Source organism: Leptonychotes weddellii, chromosome 1, assembly GCF_054177405.1.
Source record: "Leptonychotes weddellii isolate Sample4059 chromosome 1, ASM5417740v2, whole genome shotgun sequence".
Lineage (NCBI taxonomy): Eukaryota > Metazoa > Chordata > Mammalia > Carnivora > Phocidae > Leptonychotes > Leptonychotes weddellii.
In genome coordinates, this window is record NC_138369.1 from 157,149,050 (window position 1) to 157,173,176 (window position 24,127).

The window sequence follows — 24,127 nt, forward strand, 5'->3', positions numbered from 1 at the left end:
TGAGGAGTTTATGATGAGATATGAACAATCCTATGCTCTGGAGTTTAGTTTTCCAAATTTGTATCATATTTTCTGATGGAAGGAGTCTCATTGTAGGTAAAACTGCCCACTTAGTACTTATAAATCATGAATCAGCTATCTTTCTGGAAAGTTCCCCTAAGGAATTGAGAGTAGCCATTTTGAAAAGATCTCCACAATCTTCTGAGGGCTATATCAATTATCAGTTGAGTTTCCTTAAATACTTGAAGAAGGAAGGAAATTTAATGGCTTTTGCATAAGAAGTTCCATCAGGGCGTACATGTGAATCTTGGGAAGAAAGTATTGTTTACAATTGTATGAATCCCCCAAGTGGAAACAAAAGCAAAATTAAACTATTGAGTCCACACCTGCTTAGTGGGGAGTCTGCTTCTTCCCCCCTCCCCATGCTCTCCCTCTCTCTCTCAAATAAATAAATAAATAAAATATTTTTTTTTAAAAAAGAAGTGGTACATATATACAATGGAATATTACTCAGCCATAAAAAAGAAAGAAATCTTGCCATTTGAGACAATATGGATGGACCTAGGGTATAATGTTAAGTGAAATAAGTCAGTCAGAGAAAGCCAAATACCGTATAATTTCACTCATATGTTGAATTTAAGAACAAAGCCAATGAACAAAGAAAAATAGAGACAAACAAAAAACAGGCCCTTAAATATAGTGAACAAACTAGAGTTTGCCAGATGGAAGGTGGGGGGGGAGAGATAAGTGAATAGGTGAAGGGGATTAAGAGTACATTGATCATGATGAGCACTGGGTAATGTATAGAATGGTTGAATCATTTTATTGTACATCTGAAACTAATTAATTATACCTGAATTTTGAATAAAAACTTAAAAATTAAAAGAAATAATAATAATTATTATAATAATTATTATTATTTAATAAAAGACTCCTCCAGGTGGGACCTATGTTGGTCAGGGGACATACATTGACAGTGTTTCTAACAGCACCTCTCAGACAGCTGTTTTAGTTCCCAGTTCAGCCTGAATAGTTGAGTCTCATTCTTGTTTTTGGACAGACTGCCTGAAGGCAGTTTGGCTGATCTGTCTGGTTCTCACATGCCACCAGCTGGGGGATATTTATCTGTCCCAGGGAGCATCAGAGCAACAGCTACAAGAAGAAGGGTGGGAAAGACATCCAAAAGTATTGACAAGTGTTTTATTAGGGAGATGTGGGAGATGGGGCCTTCCCCTGCTATTTCCAATAGACTACTTGGATGGTTAAGGGGAATGGTGATCAAATCATTGCCAGGCCCTCTGGTAGGGGATAGAAAATTCAACAGCCAGTTAAATTCAAGGTGCTCGCAACCATCTGGGAACACTATGACAGGATATTTTCTTTCACAGATAAGGCTTCCAGGGCAATTCTGAAATGCAGAAATCATTAAGACCCCTCACTCTCTTGCACCTCCTGGGTCTAAGGTATACAAAATCTGTATATCCTATTACAGTAGTTATAATGTCACCTTTTCCCAACCATCCTCTATTGTCATCTACACCTTTCATCTAGAAGGTGCAAGAGGGATGAGGACATTCTTATGAAATCTTCAGAGACTCAGTATATCTCTTATTTTGACCAAGTAGGCCACTATAGGGGGTTTGTTGTACAGTATGCTTGTTGTTCAGTATACCAAAGAGTCTTTATTCTTACATTCTAAAACCATGTGCATTTAACAAGAGAGCTCAGGTGGCTGGGCCAGAATTCAGTTTGAATCCCTTAAGGCCTGTTTTGGTTCAGTTACCCCTCAGAGAATATACTAGCTCATCAAGCCTGTTTCTTTGCTGTTAAGGAAAAGAAAGGACTATGAGACTCAGGGTTCATCAGATTGGAATCCCAAATTTTCACCATACCCCTCCCACCCCCCGCCACCACCATTTTCATCCTGATCATTAGATGCTCTTTGAATGACCAACCTGCCTTACTTGGGTGGTGGGTGGATTAGGAGGCAGTGAGGGAAGTATAATTTTTAAGTTGATTTTTAGGAGACCTTTCCAGTGCTCAAAAATACTAGATGCCCTAGGATGGTAGGCAGTGTGGAAGATCCATCAAATACCTATCAGGGCATTGTCAAAATTGTTGAATGACTTTTGTGATAAAAGGAGCACCATTGTCAGACTACAAATGATTCAGAAAGCCAAACACCCAATAAAGATTAATTTCCAGCACCACAATGGTGTGACTGGAGTCAGCTGCCTGGATTGGGACAGCGATTCCATAACCTAAAAAATGTGCCCACAGTAGTGAGACAGGATTAGTAACCTCGATAAGAGTGTCAGGGGCTCATATAATCAATCTGTATGCACTGGGTGGGGGCCAAGTGCCATTTAATTTGGTCCCTCCCACTTTGAGACAACAAGCTGACTTTTGGCAAGGGTCTGGCATGTGCTGGTAGCCTCCCCATCAGGACCACAGAGTCCTTTACCCTGTGCCCAGCCCACGATGTTGGATAGATGGCTATTTACTGTGATGATGAATCTGTGCAGGGACTATGGCAGTCTGTGCAGGGCAGGCTCAATCAGCAGTGTGATTCTAGCCAAACTCATCAGAGAATAAACCTTTATCATGGCCATCTGGACAAGTGGCCCAGATAGTTTGATGAGCAGCCTCATTTTCACACTCCATGGCCCTAAAGAAAGGTGTCTTTGATCTAACAGTCTGTAGTTTATCATGTGGCTGACCAAACCTCTAGGCCTTTTGCAACGACTCAAGAGTCGGTGAAAACATAATAGAGTTCATCAAGGGAATATTTGTCTGAGTTATGAGAACAGTTTGAGATCTGCCCATGCAGTAGAATAAATACAGTCCTTTTCAGTTTGGCACAGCTGGTCAGGAGGCCGAACCCACAGCCGCCCTGTGCACACCATCAGGTTTCTGTTTAGCAGAGCCCTCAGGAAAGGAGGCCCATTCTGGGGAATCTCAGGGACAGGAGGACTCACTGAGCAGGCAGCTGTGCTTCGGGCAGTGGAGTGGGGGGATGAAGTGTCCTTCACAGGTGCAGTTGCTACTCTTTCATGGAAAGCTAAGATGTTGCCGGGGCCAGGATGCACATGCCATTCCGGCTTGACAAGTGAGACTTGTTGAGCATGCTCCATCACGTTAGTCAGGGCTGGTCTCTGTTTGATTTTCAGTTGATCAGAATCTAACTGAACCCTCCCCCCTTTACATTCTCTGCCCATAAATACAGCCCACCCCAAACCCTCAACGAACGGACTTGCCTGTAGTTCGCTGCAGTTGGCAATTCCTCTGCTGTTCCTGAATGAATTCGTTTTTTTGGAGCTTTCCTCAGTTTACCTCCTTATTTAGGTTGGCAAGTCTCACAAGACTGTCCTCCCTCTCCCCCGCTTCAGACACAAATTCACCCGTACTTCTGACTGACTGGCTATAAATCAGAGCTTTCCATGATCCACCCCGCCTGGATTTTGGTTAATTTGTTACAGTGGCTTACAGAACGCAGGGAACCTGTTCACTTACTGAATTACCAGTCTATTATAAAAGATTATAACTCAGGAACAGCTAGATGGAAGAGATGCGTAGGATAAGGTATGCGGAAGGGGCGTGGAGCTTCCTTGAACTCTACAAACGCACCACTCTCCCATCTCCATGTGTTCACCAACCCAGAAACTCTCCAAACCTCATCCTTTTGGGTTTTATGGGGGCTTCATTTCACAGGCATGATTGATTAAATCATTGATCATCGGTGATTGATTCAACCTTTAGCCTCTCCCCTCCTTGGAGGTCAGGGGGTGGGATGGAAAGTTCCAACCCTCCAACAACTTAGTTGGTTTCCTTGGCAACCAGCCCCCATCCTTAGATGCTTCCCAATGGCACTGCATTAACATAACAAAAGGCACTCTTTATCAGTCTCATCACTTAGAAAATTCCAAGCTTTTCAGGAGTACTGTGCCAGGAATGCAGACAAAGACCAAATACATATTTCTTACTATAAACCACACTGCCCCTTGACCCTGAACCCCTATGCTGCTCCTTGCTCTCCCCAGGATGACTGCTCCCACTCCTGAATTTACCCTTCCCAGGAGGTAACAGTGGGAAAGGCAGGTGATGTGAGTTAGACTCCTAGATGCACTACTATTTGCTCTGTGAACTGAACACTGCTCTGGTCCTTTCTGGGCCTAAATCTCCCCACCTGGCCTAAGAGGGCAATGAAGGGGGCATACAGTCCACCAGTTCCAAGCCCTGTTTGCTTGTCCTGTTCAGAATCCAAGGCACCAGCTCTATGTGGCCTACGTAAATGAGCCAACATATACCTGGTGGCCCAGGATTGCCCTACAGGGCTGATTTATTTAAAACATTATCCTTGCAACAAAAATTATAAGCAACATCTATAATAGAATGTGTTTTTAAAAATGTCTTTTCTCATGTTGACTTTAGCAACTTCGCTAAATGATTAACATTTGGCCACGTAAATTAGGCATAATTTTTATTGCTACTGATTTTCTTTAGAAGCCTATCATGAGGGCTTATTTTTTGATGTCTTCCGAGGCTCTGGATTTATGCATATAATGTATTCATATTATTCTATAATGACTAAAACCTGAAATAGGACTTTTGGTGCAAAATTGCAGTATTATAATAATTGGGCCATATTTGGAATTTTGTAGTAAAATGATTTCAGTTCAACACAGTTGAAAACCTTGCATGTGGTTCTGATATTTGATTCAGGAATTTCCACCGCCTAGTCAGAGGGGAGAGTGCCTCCTTTTCTATCACATAAGGAGTTATTTTCCACATCCACTAGCTTGAAGTCTGGCTTTAGCGGCTTTGGAGATCACAGTTTCCGGGAGGAAAAACAAATCTTTGAAGAGAGAAAGTATTTTTTTTGCAGCAAGATCTCCAAAGATGATGGCAAGGAGTATCTCCTGGTATCATACTCCTAACTGTGATCTTTCTGTCATGGTACTCATCAAGCTGTGGCACAGTGGCCATATATATATGACATATATAGCATATGCCATGTAGGAATATATGTACATATATGTGGCACGTGCATATCTGACATTTATGTGTATGTATATGCCACACATTTAGGACAACTGTGCCACAGCTCCACGAGTCACACTTACACACACACACACGCACACACACACATATACTTTTTAAGATATAATTAATACATAATAAGCTGCACATATTCAAAGGGTACAAAGTGGTAAGTTTTGACATCTGTACATACCTGTGAAACTCACAATCAAGGTAAGGAACTCATCCCTGACCCCTAAAAGTTTCTTCCTGCTCCTTGGGAATTTTACCCTATCCTCGTCTCTACTCCCTTCCCTGGCTACCATGAATCTGCTTTTTTTTTTTTTTTTTTTTTTTAATTTTTCTTGTTCTTTCTTTTTCTTTTTTTTTTAAAAGATTTTATTTATTTATTTGAGAGAGAGAGAATGAGAGACAGAGAGCATGAGAGGGAGGAGGGTCAGAGGGAGAAGCAGACTCCCCGCCGAGCAGGGAGCCCGACGTGGGACTCGATCCCGGGACTCCAGGATCATGACCTGAGCCGAAGGCAGTCGCTTAACCAACTGAGCCACCCAGGCGCCCATGAATCTGCTTTCTGTCACTATATATTCACCTCTATTTCCTAGAAAATAACAGGACGTTTTGTCCGGCTTATTTCACTCAGCATAATTATTTCAAGATATATCATGTTGTAGTGTGTATGACATTCACTTTATCGCTAAGTAGCATTCTACTATATGGATATACCACAACTTGTTATTCTTTGCTTATTCAATTGTTGATAGATGTTTAAATTGTTTCCAGGTTTTGGCTATCAAAAATAAAGCTTCCGTGAACATTCATGTGAGAGTCTTTATGTGGCCATATGATGCTTTCATTTCTTTTCTAGGATAAATACCTGAAAGGCTGAATCATAAGGTTAGGTGTGTTTCTGAACTTTTTAAGAAACTGCCATATTGTTTTTCAAAGTGGGTATACCATTTTGTGCTCCTACAGCAGTGTATGAAACTTCCTGTTGCACCACATCCTCATAACAATTGATACATCTGGCTTTTTAAAGATCTGTGCAATGACATCTCACTGTGGCCTAATTTTGCATTTATTTATTTGATATAGGTCTAGTCAGAGTTTATCTATTTCTCCTTCAGTTAATTGTGGTAATTTTTGTCTTTTAAGGAATTGTTCCATTTCATCTAAAATGTCTAATTTTTTGACATAAAGTTATGTATAATATTCCTTTTATCACTTTAACCTCCGTAGATTCTGAAGTAATGACAAGTCTCTCACTTCCCGTATTGTTAATTTGTGTCCTCTCTTTTATTCCTGACAAGTCTGGTGAGTAGTTTATGCGTCTTATTAATCTTCTCAAATAACCAGTTTTGGGGATCATCACTTTCTCTATTGTTTTTCTGTTTACTATTTCATTGATTTCTGCTTCAATCTTTATTATTGCTATTCTTCTTATTTTGCATATTTCCTCTTCATTTTCTAGTTTCCTAAAGTGGTTGTTGAAGTCATTGGCTTCTCTGTAAAAGCACTACTGAAAACTGAGTGGTAAATGATTTCCAAAGTCTGGAATTCAGACAGAAGACCTATACATGTTGAGGGCTAGTCCCAAAAATGTAAGTTTGAAAAAAAAAATCAAATTGCTAAAGACCCATCAAACCAATGTCATGTTCCCCAACACATTGCTTCCCTCTATTTTCTAAGAAATCCTCCCACTATGGGACATAAATATAATTGGAGTAAGTGTGTAAACATTTAAACTTTGCTCCATCAAGTCTGTAGGAATTCACCTTGATATTAGCATTCCTCTAAATCAAAAATAAAGTTCTTTTTCCAAAGATATCTTGTTATAAGCACATAATATTGCATAGAACAACTGTGATACAATTTATATAATTATTCTCTAATTCTTTCAAGAATTCTTTTGTTACCTCAGAAATATTTCTGCAAACATCTTTGTAAATATATTCTTAAGCATTTATTTTTATTTTTGAGTTATTTGGTTAAAGGATAATATATATTCTCCAAAAAAAGTGTATCAATTTGGTTTCCCACCACTAAGGCATGAGAAAGCAATTTTTATCCCATTCATTTGTCAGCATTAATGCAATTGCACTTTCATTTTTCTAAATTGATAACTGAAATATGATATACATTTGTTGTTTTAAGTTGCATTTCCCTGAATAATACCAACGTGGAGCATCTTGCCCTATGTTTATTATTAGTTGCTTGGGTTTTTATTTCTTGAGTGGCTCATTCTCTTTATAGATAAATCATAGTATCAGTTTGATTTTTTCTTATTAATATTGGTTTTTAAGATAGTGTTCCTTAATGTATAAGTACTTTGCTAATATTTTGCTATTTTTTTTCCTTGATGAGTGAAACAAAATGTAGTCCATCCACATACAATGGAATACTATTCTTTGGATAAATAAATAACCAAAAGTAGGATTGTCAGATCATGTGATGATTCTATTTTTAATTTTTTAAGGAAACTCCATGGTGTTTTCCATAATGGCTGCACCATTTTACATTCCTACCCGTAGGACACAAGGGTTTCAATTTCTCCACATCCTTGCCAACACTTTTTCTTTTCTCTTGGGCTTGTCAGATTTCCCGATGAAAATTTTCCCAATATTCTATGTGGAGACTGTTTGAACATTAGCCTTTTGAGAGTTAAGTTGTTGAAGGGATATAGACTCAAATATCATATGTTCACTAATTCTATTTTTGGTTTAGAACGCAGATCCTCAACTGTATCTAGCATAATTTACCACAAAGACTCTTCATTATATCTTCTATAATGAATAAATTTCCAGAAAAAATAGTGAGGGTGAAGGAACTGGGAGAGGGAGTCTTATCCAGGAGTATGAGATGGCAATCTAAATGCTACTCAAACAACTTTCACTGATTCCCCCTGACATTTTGCTTCCCTGCCTCCCCAGTTATAGAGGTATCTGGTGCTATAGATCCATGAAATTTTTGAGCACTCTGTGGTGTAAACTTTCTTCACTTGCTGAATTAAGGTTTGGTTTTCTTAGAAACTCTGTATCAATCATCTGTTCTCACCTTTGTCTTCTGTTGTCTCCTTTGCTGTCCCTCCATGCCTATCAGATTATGTCTTTAAAATCTCTTTACTGTAGATTTATTGGATTTTTAGGAGAAAGTACCATTATAATGTCATTTAGTGCAGAATTTCAAGGTTCAATTTAAATACCAGAGTGTTATCCAAGGAAATCTAGAGGACATTAGTTCCCTCCAATCTGCTCTGAAAAATGCCTGCAGCATGTTTCACAGTGTTGACTTTATTTCTCTTTCTGTATATCAAGAGTGTTCTCTTTTCACTTCATCTAAGCACTTAGTGACCCTGGCACTGCCTCTGCATTCTGCCCATGCTGTGGAGTCGGGCAGAACTGTGTTCTACCACTGTGCAGGAAGAGACTCCTGACTTAGCTTTGCCGAGAAAAGAATCCCTCTTTGAGCTAACATATGGCTGACATCACTCTTCCTCTGTAAGTCTTTTTTTTTTTTTTTTAAAGACTTTATTTATTTATTTGAGAGAGAGAATGAGAGAGAGAGCACATGAGAGGGGGGAGGGTCAGAGGGAGAAGCAGACTCCCTGCCGAGCAGGAAGCCCGATGTGGGACTCGATTCTGGGACTCCAGGATCATGACCTGAGCCGAAGGCAGTTGCTTAACCAACTGAACCACCCAGGCGCCCTATAAGTCTTTTAAATATCCCTCCTGGCCACAGTAGGTCAGGGTGCTCCTAATTAGTCATTTCATTTTCAATGTAACATGAGTGTACAAGCTTAGGACAGATCAATCTAAATGCTGAAACTTCAGACGTTAATTTGATGGAAATTGTGAGGTGAAAGTCATAGCAATATCTTTCAAATTATGAAATGCAAGTGACAACTGAGTCCTTTTATAAGAACATCTCTTTTGTGCGTGCGCGCGCACGCGTGTGTGTGTATGCAGGTGTGTAAATTTTTGCCTATGTGGGAGGGTTTCCCTTTCTACTTGTATGAGCTTTTGGATATCAATACAAATTTATTAGTTTTTTTTTTTAATCTGCTATATTAGTTTCATGCAATACCATGTCTCATACACACCACACATACATGCTGTATATCATATATAATATCATGTATATTTATATAAAATCTGCCTGATCAATTGAAGGTACATAAGGAAAATTATGGGTGATTATAAAAATGTATCTCAATAGTTTATTGGGACTATTGTAGTTTCTATTATTTAGATTTGTTTTCTGATTCACCCCCAACTGAGTTATATAAAGTGCAGAGGAATTATAACTAAAGCTCTCAAAAATTTTGAGGCATAAGCCTCAAGGTTTTGAGATCTTAGCAGAGTGGAAAACACAGTTCAGAGAGAAGTTGTCCCAAGATTGAGCACAGTCTTCTCGGTGTCTCTAGAAGTGTCCTTGCACAACTATGGCACAACTAGGGAGAGTAATGGCAGCAGCTAGCAGGAACTGGCTGGACTGCATAATGATAGTGAACCCTCTGGACACCACAGAATAACTGAGTTGGGGGATGGAATGTAGGATGAGCCATGTTTGAATTGCTGAAATTCTCATATTACCAGGTAGGGGTAAGAACCGGTAAAATTTGAATTACTATTAGAAATGTAATGTCATCTATATGAGTAGATTGAGGAAGTTCCAGTTACGCTAAAGGGAAATATGTTTATTAGTTATAAGAACCCTTTTCCTTGGATGACAATAATTCTTTCAATAGGGAATATCTTATACATAAGGTATTTTTATTTTTATCTTATTTTATTTTTTTAAAGATTTTATATATTTATTTGACAGAGAGAGAGACAGCGAGAGCAGGAACACAAGCAGGGGGAGTGGGAGAGGGAGAAGCAGGCTTCCCACAGAGCCGGGTGCCCGATGCAGGGCTCGATCCCAGGACCCTGGGATCATGAACCTGAGCCGAAGGCAGATGCTTAATGACTGAGCCACCCAGGCGCCCCTAGATAAGGTATTTTTAAAAAAATGTAATGTGGCTTAAAACCCAGCAATTTATAGTGATTTATTTACCTAAAGTCTCCTATTATGAGAAATTATGAACTCTATATTTGACTAATTTGGGAAATTTTGTAGAGACAGTCTAATGCTGTGTATTATTTGATAATTCAAATAAGAGGAATTTACAATGTATGTGGTAAAGTTTGATTTTTAATAACCAGACATATTATTTGCCATTCAGCTCAGTTCTTCAGCCTAATAAACACATCCTTTCCCAGCAGTTTCCAAGCTAACTGTGCATGAGCAGGACAGAAGTGATAAAACAACTGTGTTCTTCCTATATGGGATTATTTCTTTATTTCTTGATTCAAATATTCTGTATATTTACTCTTGATGCTTTGCCCTAACTTTTCCAAATAAGTGTATATATTACTTTGGGGGATGAGAAAAGGATTATCTTAAAAAGAAACAAAATGATGAAAAATTCCACTGATAGTTAAATTCATAACATATAATTTCTTTGGTTGGTTAGGATTCTGGAAGTTTTATTTTATTTCAGGAATACTTTATCAACAATGAAGAAAATACTGTTTAAAAGGTACTGATTCATTACTTAAACTTGAAGGAGAAAGCACAAGAGGAAACAGGAAAATTTTTTCAATCATTATATTCTGTATCAATTTTATATTAATTCTATATCACTATATAATTGCACTTAATTTTACTTGGTAAACAAAATCATATTCTTGCTATTTCATTGAGATGACTAACCATGCTATACTGGTATATTAATAGTATCAACATCTGTGGCCATTGTAAGCCCACCAGACAAATTCAATATCCAGATCTTTTTTCTCTTTAGGTCTTAGAATAAGCAAATGGTGAGGACTACAAATTGTCATAATAGTTATGACCTCAACATGTGAAGAATATCTTATAAATGCAAAACAACAGCATTTAATACTTTCAGTTTTAAATGTTTTTAGGTTTTTGAGAGATGAATTTGGAGGAGTGGATGGTCTTTAAAGAGAATTATATTGGAAAGGCAAACACATATTTTTATTATAGATATGTATACTGATTTAAAAAAAAAAGTAAATCTTGAGGAATCCCACTGTGTGTGGGTATAAGTACACAATGCATGCTAAGTACATTGTAAATCTCATGTTTAGTGAGTGCTTGATTAACAAATCTTCACTTCAAAAAGTGTGGAATGCATTTATAGAATATATTCTTGGGGCGCCTGGGTGGCTCAGTTGGTTAAGCGTCTGCCGACAGCTCTGGTCATGATCTCAGGGTCCTGGGATGGAGCCCCGCCTCAGGCTCCCTGCTCAGCGGGGAGTCTGCTACTCTCTCTCTGCCCCTCCCCCGCTCATGCTCTTTCTCTCTCCCTCTCTCTGTCTCGTTCTCAAATGAATAAATAAAATCTTTGGAAAAAAAGAATACATTCTTTTTTGGTCTCCTACATAGCTAAATGAAGGATCATAGATAACTTATACGAGTTTCTACTATAATACATTTATAGAATAAAAAGGTTATAATTGATATATATTAAACTTTCTAGCAAATGTATGTTAAACCCAGCTTTATGTAGCAGACACCAGAGTACAAACAGTGCATCTTAGATTTTACCTTCCTTTCAGCTCAGGCCAGCATATTGTGAGGACCTTGTCGATTTAAATTTTCCAACACTTCCTATACAAGAACTATGAGATTGTCTCTGATGAACTCAACCCCTCTTTTGTGAAAGTTAATCCTCCCAACCCAAGCACAATATGAGGGTATAGTTCTTCCCTCAGATATAGATAGAGGAAGTCCCAGATAATTTGGACTACTTTTATTTTGTAAATCTGAGCTGTTCTAGCCATAGCCTTTTAGGATCATATAATTCTTTCTAGAAGCACACAGGACAGAACAATCAGACTAAAAGTATCTGATTATGAAACTTCACAGAAGTATTACTCTTGTCCCAACTATTTTTTTTAAGGTTTATTTATTTGAGAGGGAGAGAGAGCGTGTGCACACACATGGTAGGGGAGTGGGGAGGAGCAGAGGGAGAGAGAGAGAGACAATTTCAATTAGACTCCCTGATGAGCACAGAGGCAGATGTGGGGCTCAATCTCAGGACCCTGAGATCATGACCTGACCTGAAATCGAGAGTTGGACGCCTAACCAACTGAGCCACCCAGACACCCTACTTGTCCCAATTTACATCAAACGAAGATTTTTCTGTCAAGTTTTTGGCCTCTTATCTGTGACTCAGTTTTAGTCTATCTCCCATGAGATCATTCATTAGAACCCTCTTCCTGTTTCTATCCCTATCTTAAACCTCCAACCTCTAATTCCCAGCCCCTTCATTGTCTGCCTCAGTCATGATACCAATTTAAGTTTCACTTTGCTACTCTCTCTGGATTTCTTTGCTAAGATAATTCATTAGAGAATGCAATGTGGCACTTGTTTATTTTTTTTATTTTTTCAGTCAGTCTGGTGTCTGGAAGAGATATTTCATCTCTGGCAGAATGTAGATCATTTGGAAAGCTGTTAAAAATCTTAGAAATTTTTTGGACAGCAAAGCCATACTTCATTGGCAGAGGAATCTAATCAAACTCCCAATACCTGTTAGATGAGGTCCTGGAGACTTGTTTCTGATTTCCAGGTATTAGGTTGACATTCCTGCATTCACTTAATTCCCTCTCTTCTTTTCTCAAAGAACATTACAGGGTGGAGTGTTTGGTTATTGCTGTGTTGGCAATTTTTAAGTGGAAAAATTGGAGGCACTGCATAAATTTTCCTTGAAAAGAACTGGGGAATATACAGAGATAAATGATATCTGTGACAATTTTCTCTCTATATAAATGTAGTGAAATCAGTTTAGTTCAGCTCCTCAACTGTGAGTTCTCAGCTAATGAAGATGACTGTAATTTGTAGAGAAATGAATTATTTTCAAATAAAAAGAGCAGATTTGAAGACATTCCATTTTAAGTGTTTATCTACAGTGCACTAAATGTAGGGTAAAAGCTTTTAGAATCACTGACGTCCAAAACTGGAAGGTTAATTAACTAATGTAATACTCCCAGTGACATACTCTGAGCCCGACTTTATAGATTCATGAACTCTATCTTCAACAGACTCAACAAGTAGTCATGTAGTTTTGTCCTGAGTACCTTCAGCAGAGGGAGACTTGTGTGTAATGCATGCTTTGCATAGAATATTATTCATGATATATGTACAACAATTTCTTTTAAGTGCAAGCTTGTCATTAGGAACTATCATCATGGTAAAGCTGTGGTTCTCAAACTTTAGCTTGCAAAATATCACCTATCCTTAACTTGGCCAGAATGTTGAGAAGCAATTGCAAATCACCTAACATATATAGAGCCCCAATGTTTCTGATTCAATAGTCCTCAAGTGGGGCTGATGATCTGAATTTCTAACAAGTACCCAAAAGATGCTGATCCTGCTGGCCCTGGACTAGACTTTGAGAACCACTACTCTGAAAGTAACTTCTGTATCTATACTCCCACATCAGACATTTCTATGCTATATCTGTTGTACTTTAAATAATTTACCTACTTTCTTCTTCTCCTCCTTCTTTTTTTGTGTGGTTTTGCTTTTGTTTTTTTGTTTGTTTGTTTGCTTTAATCACACTCTCCTGCACTCTAATCCTGGGTTATCCCAACCTCCAACTTTTGAGAATGCTATATTAGGATGAATAAATAACATTTATTCATTTAACAAATATTGTTTGTCTGGGCTTATAGCATGTACTAAATGTTGCTTTAGGCACTGGGGATATGTGGTGGGAAAGATAGACAAGGTATCTACTTTTCTAAATTATATAAATTAGTGATGGTGGAGAGATAGGAAACAAGTGAATTAACATGATAATCTCGAATACAGAGTGGGATAAAACAGGGTGATAGAAATCAGGGAGGTGGGGTGGTGAGTATGGAATGTAGTATTTTGTTTTATTTTATTTATTTATTTATAAAGATTTTATTTATTTATTTGAGAGCGAGAATGAGAGAGAGAGCGCGCATGAGAGGGGGAGGGTCAGAGGGAGAAGCAAACTCCCTGCCGAGCAGGGAGCCCGATGCGGGACTCGATCCCGGGACTCCAGGATCATGACCTGAGCCGAAGGCAGTCGCTTAACCAACTGAGCCACCCAGGCGCCCCTGGAATGTAGTATTTTAGAGGGTGATATTTTAAACCAGTACCTGAATTATAGGAACATAATTTCTTGTTTAGAGTAAAAAAATAATGTAAGTGAATCACAATTGGCCTCTTCTATTGCAAACATCTTTATTTTAAATTCTCTAAATTCCTCAATCTTGTAATGTTTACATTTTCACCTTTATCCTTTCCAAATGTCCTCCTGTTGCACTTTGTGAAGAATAGGACACCCTTTCAGATAAACAATCTTATTGGAAGTTTCGGTGTACCTTTTTCATCTGTATCTGTTACATGGTAAAGATGATCTGCGTCTTCACTTACTCACTTCTGCTTCCCTCCTATTACGGTGGGAGCATAAGCTGTCTTCCTTTCAGAGCTCAGCCAGCCACTCGTGTAACATATCTTCTTTCCTGTCTTTTTGAATACTACTCACCATCAAGTTCCCCTCCTAATATTTTCCTTTTCTCTCTCCTTCAGTTTACAAGCACACTTAGTTTCCTGTCTCTTCTCATCTATCTACCTATCTATCTAGTATTTCTATCCATCCTTCCCTTGAACTTGCTACATTTAGTTATCACTGTATCCCTCTTTCCCCCCCTTCCCCTAAAACATTTGGAAAATGGAAGAATAGAAAGAGAAAATTTTGGAGCCAGGAGGACCAGTGTTTAGAATCCCACCTCTAACACATATTAGCTGTAGGAATTTAGGCAAGAGGGTTTTTACATTAAACTTCGTAAGCCACAGAAATGATTATGTTTCTGCTCCATTAACTATTAATTAGCACGCCATGTCTTATAATAAATGTCCCTTGCACTTAGTTTCACCCTTCACTATTTGTCTGTAGCATATTTTCCCAATCTTATTTCCTTCTTTCCCATTCTCAAAAACTATGATGGAGCAATCAACTATTCTCTGTTTTATAGTCTTATAAGTCTCTATCTTAGTATAAATACTCAGTGATTCTTTACCCCAAGAATGCCTTTCCCCCCCAAATTCTAGTCGTCCAAATTCTACCCACAGTTTGTTATAAGCACATCAGCTCCTCTCCGAATTCCACTTCAACCTTTCAGCTGGAAGTCAGTTTATCTTTGTTTTTGAATACTGGTCGTATTATTTTGTCACTCACTCATTTCTGATGATCACTCTGTACTTTACACATATTTGTGTAGTCATTGTAGCTGCCCAACATAAGTGTAGGTTTCTAGAAGAAAGAAACAGTCCCTCATTCATCATTATAACCATCCAAATACCTAGTCTAATGCCTGACATCTTCAAAGTCAGTGGTTCTCAAGGTGCAGGTCTGGGACTAGCAGCATCAGCATCACCTGGGTACTTGTTAGAAATGTATAGCACCAGAAACTCTGGGGGTGGGGCCTAGCAATTTGTGTTTTAGCAAGTCCTCCAGGTGATTCTGATGCTGGTGAAATTTGTAGGACCCACTCTTGTAGGCATTCTGCAGACACTTGTTGAAAGGATGGATCAATAAACAAATGTGAATACATTTAGTTGACTATTAACTAAAACATCTGACAGTTACTATGATTATTTCTGCTGGTAAATGCATGCTGCTGAGATTTGGAAACTACATCATGAAACACATTTGAATTTTGGCTAGGACAGATCTGATATGCCTTATTTCCTAGCAATGCTCTCCAACATGCTGCTTCTCTCAAGCACTTTTCTTTAATTTTTACATTACTTATACACCTGAAAGTGTGAATGCTGGAATGTTTTTGTACATGTTTACAAGTAAGTCACTGATTTTAATTTGCTGGAGAGAGAAAGGATATCCATTGAGTCTCTTGAATTTTTTTCAATAACATAGAATGTTGTGTAGTGCTTTGTGAATTAAATATACATATGACTCAAGTGAGAAACATGTTAAAATGAAGATTTGATCCAATAGGTTTTAGGGTGTTGTCTGAGAATTACAAGCTCCCAAGTGCAGCCATTGTTACTGGTCCAAGGACCATCTTATATGGAGAAGGATTATAATATAATGTGACTTCACATTTAGCAGCCCAATTCAAATCGCTGTGTAGATGGGAAAGGGCTTGAGGATTTGGGTAGATTGTTTATCTCCTTTCGGCTTCACTTTATTCATCTATGAATCATAAATAACCATGTAAAACCTCTAGATGATGCCTGACACACAGTAAGACCTCAATAAAAGGTAATTATTATTATTATTCAAATAAAAATTAATGACAGAAATGAAAAGGAATATCAAAATATTATGGCTCTACCTGGTAGTAGTGTCTACAGGCTGGGATGCAACCAGTTAAACCCTATTCCTGTTATGTTCACTCTGGAATGTGAAAGCAATAAAATTGAGTTCTGCTGTCAACAGTTTTATAGCTTCTGCAATTTCAGCTGGAGTGTCTGCCATTGACCTGCAGCAGCTGAAATCACAGGTGCAACTTCCTGAAAATTGAGCCCTTCTTCTGGCACCGCCTGATTATCAGTTATTCCTAATAGAAACAAAGAAAGCTGCAACCCACTGAAGGAAACATTTTGATTTCTTTGTTGTATACTTAAGGACATTTTTTTTTTCATATGGCTAATCTATCTTGTTGCACATGAAAGCTAGTAACTGAGATTTAAATAACAAATCTATTGTCAAGAAATTTCTCATTAGCATCAGACATTAGTCGAAGATTTTGGCACACTTATCACACATACTAGTTAGCGTACTATTGGAAAACTAGTTATTTAAATTATAAAGCTTAACAGGACAGACTTTTTGGTTTGTAAAATCAAAAGCAATAAATCCAGTGGACTATTTTATTGTTCACTGAAGGAGAGTTACGAATCATGGTGATGAATTTCTAAGTGGTTGTCAAATTAGATCATATCCGAAGGAGCTCTTTAGAACTTCTTTAGGAAATTATAGATATTTAAATATAACAGCTAAATACTTATTTTAAGCTAGAGTGATTCATCCAAAAAATATACACTTCAGATCCAAAGAAGAATAGATTTATCCTCAAAGGTGAATTTGAAAGACATTACATTAAATATTTAAGGAAAGATGCGTCATCTAATGTAATCTTATTATTTTATGAAAATGGAGAAAGAACAGAAAAACAAATACTTTTTCTGGATTTGGGGTAGAGATGGTGTTTAGGAACAGAGGATAAATAGAATTTTTTTTTTTTTTTAAAGATTTTATTTATTTATTTGAGAGAGAGAATGAGAGAGAGCACATGAGAGGGGGGAGGGTCAGAGGGAGAAGCAGACTCCCCGCCGAGCAGGGAGCCCGATGCGGGACTCGATCCCGGGACTCCAGGATCATGACCTGAGCCGAAGGCAGTCGCCTAACCGACTGAGCCACCCAGGCGCCCCGATAAATAGAATTTTTAAAAATGATTTTAGGTTTGATACTTATTGTCAAATTTTCACTGATTATTATGGAATGGTTTGACTGTGTATTGAATTTTCCAGATTTTTATTGTGAGATTTTAAATTTGTTTTTCTATTAAAAGATTATTAATAATTAAGTCCTGATGTTAGGCTTAATTAAGACAGGTTCTGATAAGTTTGGTTGAAGTTCAGCAACAATTCCATAACCAGTTCGTGCCTCCCATGTCTAGATTAATAAGAGCTAATTTATCACATTGCTGGTAGATTATCACCTTCAGATGTTAGGTCAGCAGATAATGGTTTTCTGATAGCAGGACAATTGGTGACATTTAAAAAAAACAGGGCACATTTCAACCTTTTGTATAACTTATTGAAATAAAAAAAGGAAAGTTAAATTAATAGTTTTGTTCTTCACTTTTAATCACTTCACTTGACTTTAGCAACATGAGAATTAAAATGAGAGTTCGAAGTTTTTCTTTTGTCATTGCATCTCCTTAACTCTGTGTCACTCATATTGAGAATATTTTTATTCTTGAGTTTTCATGTATTTCCCACATGTTTTTAAATTAATTCTTCAAGTTTTCAGAAAGGGAGTATATTTCAAAAGGCAGTGAGGGTTTAAAAGCTCATTATGATTTCCCGAAGATAAACTTGATTTTCATACCAACTGATTGTTCCCTTTTAAAAAAAGTCTTACCCCAGATCCTTTCCTTACTTTTTATTCTCTCCCTGGCTCTCTCTCCCCTAATCTATCCTTTCTATCCTCAACTGGACTTTTCTGACATACGCTTCCTATTTAGCAGAAGTGAAGATGGAAACATCACAGGCTACATTACCAAGGGAAAGAGTACGTGGCTTTGGTGCCGAACAACTTTTAATGTAGTCATAGAGCTCACTGGCAGTGTCCAGGGCAGCGCTTGACAAATTGGCTCTTCTTTTAGCTCCCCGTCACCCATGAGTGAGGCCATCAGCTATTTACTGGGCCAAGATTTAGCTTTGCTCAGTTAGGTTCTGCACCTTCATTTCCCTGAAGCTACAACCAGGAAGCTCAAAGCCCTCATTCTTGACAGAGTATGAATGTGGCTGTCTGGGAGGCAGAGACAGATTCAGAAGCTTATAAAATTTTGAGGGCCTTCTTTAAGAAAAAAAGAATAGAATTTTTTTCTCGCAAAATATTACAAAAAGCATTTGACCAAAAGAACACATTGCTCGGGCCTCTCCTATGGGGCTGTTGCAAATAAGGAGCCCTGAGTCATCATAAGCTTTGTTAGCTTCATTGTAAATGATTTTGGAGGAAGTGGGTAGAAAATACAATTCCTGATTCTGACTGTCTCAAAGAGAATACCCAAATATTTTCTGATGACCTATGGTTGGCCAGCCTGATTCCATAAACACAGTTTATAGTTAGGCATTTACTCATTCACCCACTGATTTCCCCTTTAATTCAATGTTCAGTCGATGAGGACGCAAATATCTCTTCTAGGATTAAGTTGAATTGTTGTGTAAATTCCCTACAACCAATTACAACTGTGCTCTTTGAAATTGCTCAGCAAAAGCCAATACAAGGCAGTGTGTCCAGTGAATTTTGCTTTTCCTTTTTCTTACTCCGGAATGCCATGTTTACCAGTTAGTTCTCAAGCGTGCTTCCAGTGGCAAGAAGGCAAGATGGAAAGTTTGAAGTGGGGCAGAGGAATTTCTAAATCCCAACTCCTTCAGTTTGTATGGTCTTTGCAGTTGTTACTCTACCATTTCTAATTATAAAGGAGCATTTCAAGCTAATGGAAGGGAAGCTAGAGAAATGAGGGACTAATAATCCTTATTTGGAACCACTGAGAAACTTCACACATGCTCACTTTTTTTTTTTTTTCTCTTAGAATACTAATTTCCCTTCTGGCTCCAATTTTTATATTAGATTCAACAGTCAATTTCAGACTAGGCTTCCACAGATTATCAGCAGCAAAGTCTGCCTTACAATAAATGTCCTTTTTTTTTTTAAAGATTATTTATTTATTTGTCAGAGAGAGTGTGCATAAGCAGGGGGAGTGGCAGGCAGAGGGAGAAGCAGGCTCCCCGCTGAGCAAGGAGCCAGATGTGGGACTCGATCCCAGGACCCTGGGATCATGACCTGAGCCAAAGGCAGAGGCTTAACTGACTGAGCCACCCAGGCATCCCAATAAATGTCCTTTTTTTTTAATTTTAAAGATTTTATTTATTTATTGGACAGAGAGAGAGCACAAGTAGGGGGAGCAACAGAGGAAGAGGGAGAAGCAGACTTCGCACTGAGCAGGGAGCCCGACGCGGGGCTCGATCCTAGGACCCTAGGATCATGACTTGAGCTGAAGGCAGATGCATAACTGACTGAGCACCCAGGTGCCCCAATAAATGTCCTTCTTATATAAAGATGAATACAGGGGCGCCTGGGTGGCTCAGTCGTTAAGCGTCTGCCTTCGGCTCAGGTCATGATCTCAGGGTCCTGGGATCGAGCCCCACATCGGGCTCCCTGTTCAGCAGGAAGCCTGCTTCTCCCTCTCCCATTCCCCCTGCTTGTGTTCCCTCTCTCGCTGTGTCTCTCTCTGTCAAATAAATAAATACAAAATCTTTAAAAAAAAAAAAAAAGATGAATACAAGTTAAATTTTGCATTTTTGTTTGCTCTTGCTGTTCTGACAAAGGACCAAAACTGAATGGCCGAAGCAACAGAAATTTATTGTCTCAGAGTTCTAGAGGCTATAAGTCTGAGTTCAAAGTGTTGCAAGATTGGTTCCTTCTGAGGACTATGCCTCTCTGCTACATTCTGGTGGTTCCTTGGCTTGTGGCCATAGAACTCCACGTGACTTTTCCACATGGAAGATTTTCACACGTCTTCTTCCCTTTGTGTGTTTCTCTGTGCCCATTTCCTTTACTTATTTATTTTTAAAAATATTTTACTTATTTATTTGACAGAGAGAGAGAGAGCGAGAGCAGGAACACAAGCAGGGGGAGTGGGAGAGGGAGAAGCAGGCTTCCGGCTGAGCAGGGAGCCTGATGTGGGACTCGATCCCAGGACCTGGGATCATGACCTGAGCCGAAGGTAGACGCTTAACGACTGAGCCGCCCAGGCGCCCCCCATTTCCCTTTTTAGAAGGATGGCAAGTCATGTTGGATTAGAGGCCCACCCTTCTCCAGTAAGACCTCATCTTAACTAATTATATCTGCCATGGCCCTGTCTCCAAATAAGGCCACATTCTAAGGTGCTGAGGGTTAGGACTTTAACATATGGATTTGGGGAAGAGGCACAACTAATAAAGGAAGTCTGAGCTCAAGATGCTAATGGGATTAGCTTCCTGTGAGGCCTCTCCCCTTGGTGAGCAGATGGCTACCCTCTAACTGCTTTGTCCTCACATGGTTGTCCCTTTGTGTGCACACATCACTGGTGTCTCTTTCATTTCTTATTAAAAAACACCAGTCCTACTAGATTAGAGCTCACCCTTGTGACTTCATTTAACCTTAATTATCTCTTTATTTTATTTTATTTTTTTTTTAAGATTTTATTTATTTATTTGAGAGAGAGAATGAGAGGGGGGAGGGTCAGAGGGAGAAGCAGACTCCCTGCTGAGCAGGGAGCCCGATGCGGGACTCGATCCCGGGACTCCAGGATCATGACCTGAGCCGAAGGCAGTCGCTTAACCAACTGAGCCACCCATGCGCCCCCTTAATTATCTCTTTAAAGGCCCTACCTTGAAACACAGTCCCATTCTGAGGTATTGAGGAATAGCACTTCAACATATGAATATTTGGGGAACACAATTCAGTCCATAACAGACGGCCTGACATGTTTTTTTTTCCCTTATTAAAACCTGCTCCCTACCAGTGAAAATTTGGTTCTGCTAGTGTTGTTTTCAGTTGCTATTCCTGAAAGTCAATCATGTTAATTATACTAAGCATAAAACAGTCTTACTTACAAGATTTTGTCCACTAAATGACAGCTCATTATTATCAGAAATACAAAAATGAGATAGGAAGTAACCGTTGACCCCAAGGAATTTTCTAATCAAGTTAGGAGATAAAAGGGAAGAGAAGGCTGAATGAAACCATTGAATGACTATATTTTTTTCCCAATGGGTTAGGAATGACATTGTGCTACTGATAGTGGTTGGGGTGGATGTTGGGGTTGAAAGCATAAAGACTCATGGAAGGGGTGGGCGCCTGGGTGGCTCAGTCGTTAAGACTCATGGAAGGGGTAGCATGTAGATGCACCCTGAAGGGTATGTGGGGTTTAAATAGGCAAAGCTCATGTCTTAATGAAACCAAATATCATAGGAATAGTCATAGCATGGAAAGTAAAGCGAAAATCCTATGAAACTGAGAGACCACAAAATAATTACAAGTATTTCAATGAAAAGTCCATACAGTTGCTTATATGCATTTCAAAATGTGGAACTTTGGGATCTACTTAATGAACATTTAATACAACATTATAAATTGTAGCTAATGTTTATGGAAAAAAGTTACTATGTGTCCAACACTGTTTTGAGTACTTTATAGTGATTAACTTAATCCTTATAATAAGCATATGAAGTAGGTACCATTATTGTTCCCATTTTGCAGAATGTACACATACACACCTACACATAATTTCTTTTGGATCCCAATGAACAGCTTCTTGCATATAGAGTGATATTTGTAACTTAACAGGTTGGATAAATAATTCTTAACTGCTCATTTATGAAGAAAACAAATGGTTGTCTGTGGACTGGAATTAAAAGTATTTACTTTTAGAAGTATTAGTAATAGTAAAAGTAATTTACTGTTTTGTTGTGGATTTAAGTTTGGTTCCAATAGCTTTTCTTTTCTTTGGATATCTGTGGATCTTTTTCTCAATTATGTGCCACTTCTGAAACATTATAACATGATGTTATTACTTTACTAATTATGGTGGTAAAGTCCACTTAGGGGAAAATTCCAATCTATGGATTTAATCAGCTTATTCTACAGTATGTTCTAGCTGCAACAGGATATTCTCTATACCTTAACTGAAACACTTTGCTGTTTTCAAAATGTTTTCTTAGTTTTTTGCCAACATCTGGAATATTCTTCCCCAAATCTGACTATTGCTATTGACACCACAAGCATCATCATCCTATACCTTCCATGAATGTGCCAGGTACAGTCTTTGGGATGAATAGACTAGGCAGGGAGAAAAGCACTCCACAGATATTATCTTGTTTTAATCCTCAAAACAAGTCTATGATGTAGGTATTATCATCTTCATTTAACAAAATGAATGCTTTAAACACTATGCATACTACTTCTGTAATGAAAAACTCCAATTAGTAGCCACCTCCTCCATGAAGCTTTCCTAATTCTTCCTTTTGTATGCTACCATAATTTTTTGATTACATAAACATTTTTTTTATTTGAGTATAGTTGACAAACAATGTTACATTAGTTTTAGGTGTACAACATAATTGTTCAACATATACATTATGCTTTGCTCACAAGTTTCTACCATCTGTTACCACACAATGCTGTTACAATATCATTGATTGTATCCCCTGTGCTGTCCCTTTTATTCCCATGACCTATCATTCCATAACTGGAAGACTGTATCTTCCACTCCTTTTCATACAGTTTTGCCCATATCATCCCCCTTCCCTCTGGCAACCAGTAGTTTGTTCTCTGTATGTATAAGTCTGGTTCTGCTTTTTGTTTATTTGTTTTGTTTTTTTAGATTCCACATATGAGGTGAAATCATATAGTATTTGTCTTTTTAGTCTAACCTATCCCACTTAACATAATACCCTCTAGGTCCATTCGTGTCACAAATGGCAAGATCTCATCTAGATATGTGTCCTAAGGCAAGAAAAACAAAAGCAAAATAAACTATTGGGACTACATAAAAATAAAAAGTTTCTGCGCAGCAAAGGAAACAATCAACAAAACAAAAAGGCAACCTACTGAATGGGAGAATATATTTGCAAATGACCTATCTGAAAAAGGGTTAGGTTCCAAAATATATAAAGAACTTATACAACGCAACACCAAAAAAACAATCTGATTAAAAAATGGGCAAAGGACCTGGATAGACGTTTTTCCAAAGAAGACCTACAGATGACTAACAGACACATGAAAAGATGCTCAACATCATTCATCATCAGGGAAATGCAAATCAAAACCACAATGAGATATCACCATACACCTGTCAGAATGGATAAAATGAAAAAGACAAGAGATAACAAGTGTTGGTGAGGATGTGAAAAAAAAGGACTATTATGCACTATTGGTGGGAATATAAATTGGTATGGCCACTGTGGAAAATAGTATGGGGGTTCCTCAAAAAGTTAAAATAGAAATACCATGTAATCCAATAATTCCACTGCTGGGGATTGACCCAAAGAAAATAAAAACACTAATTGAAAAAGATATATGCACCCTTACGTTTGTTGCAGCATTATTTACAATACCCAAGATATGGAAACAACCTAGGTGTCCATTGATAGATGGATGAGTAAGGAGATGTGGTGTACACACACACACGCACATGCACATGCACAATGAAATGATTACATAGTTTTGTGGGTTTTATTTTTGTTT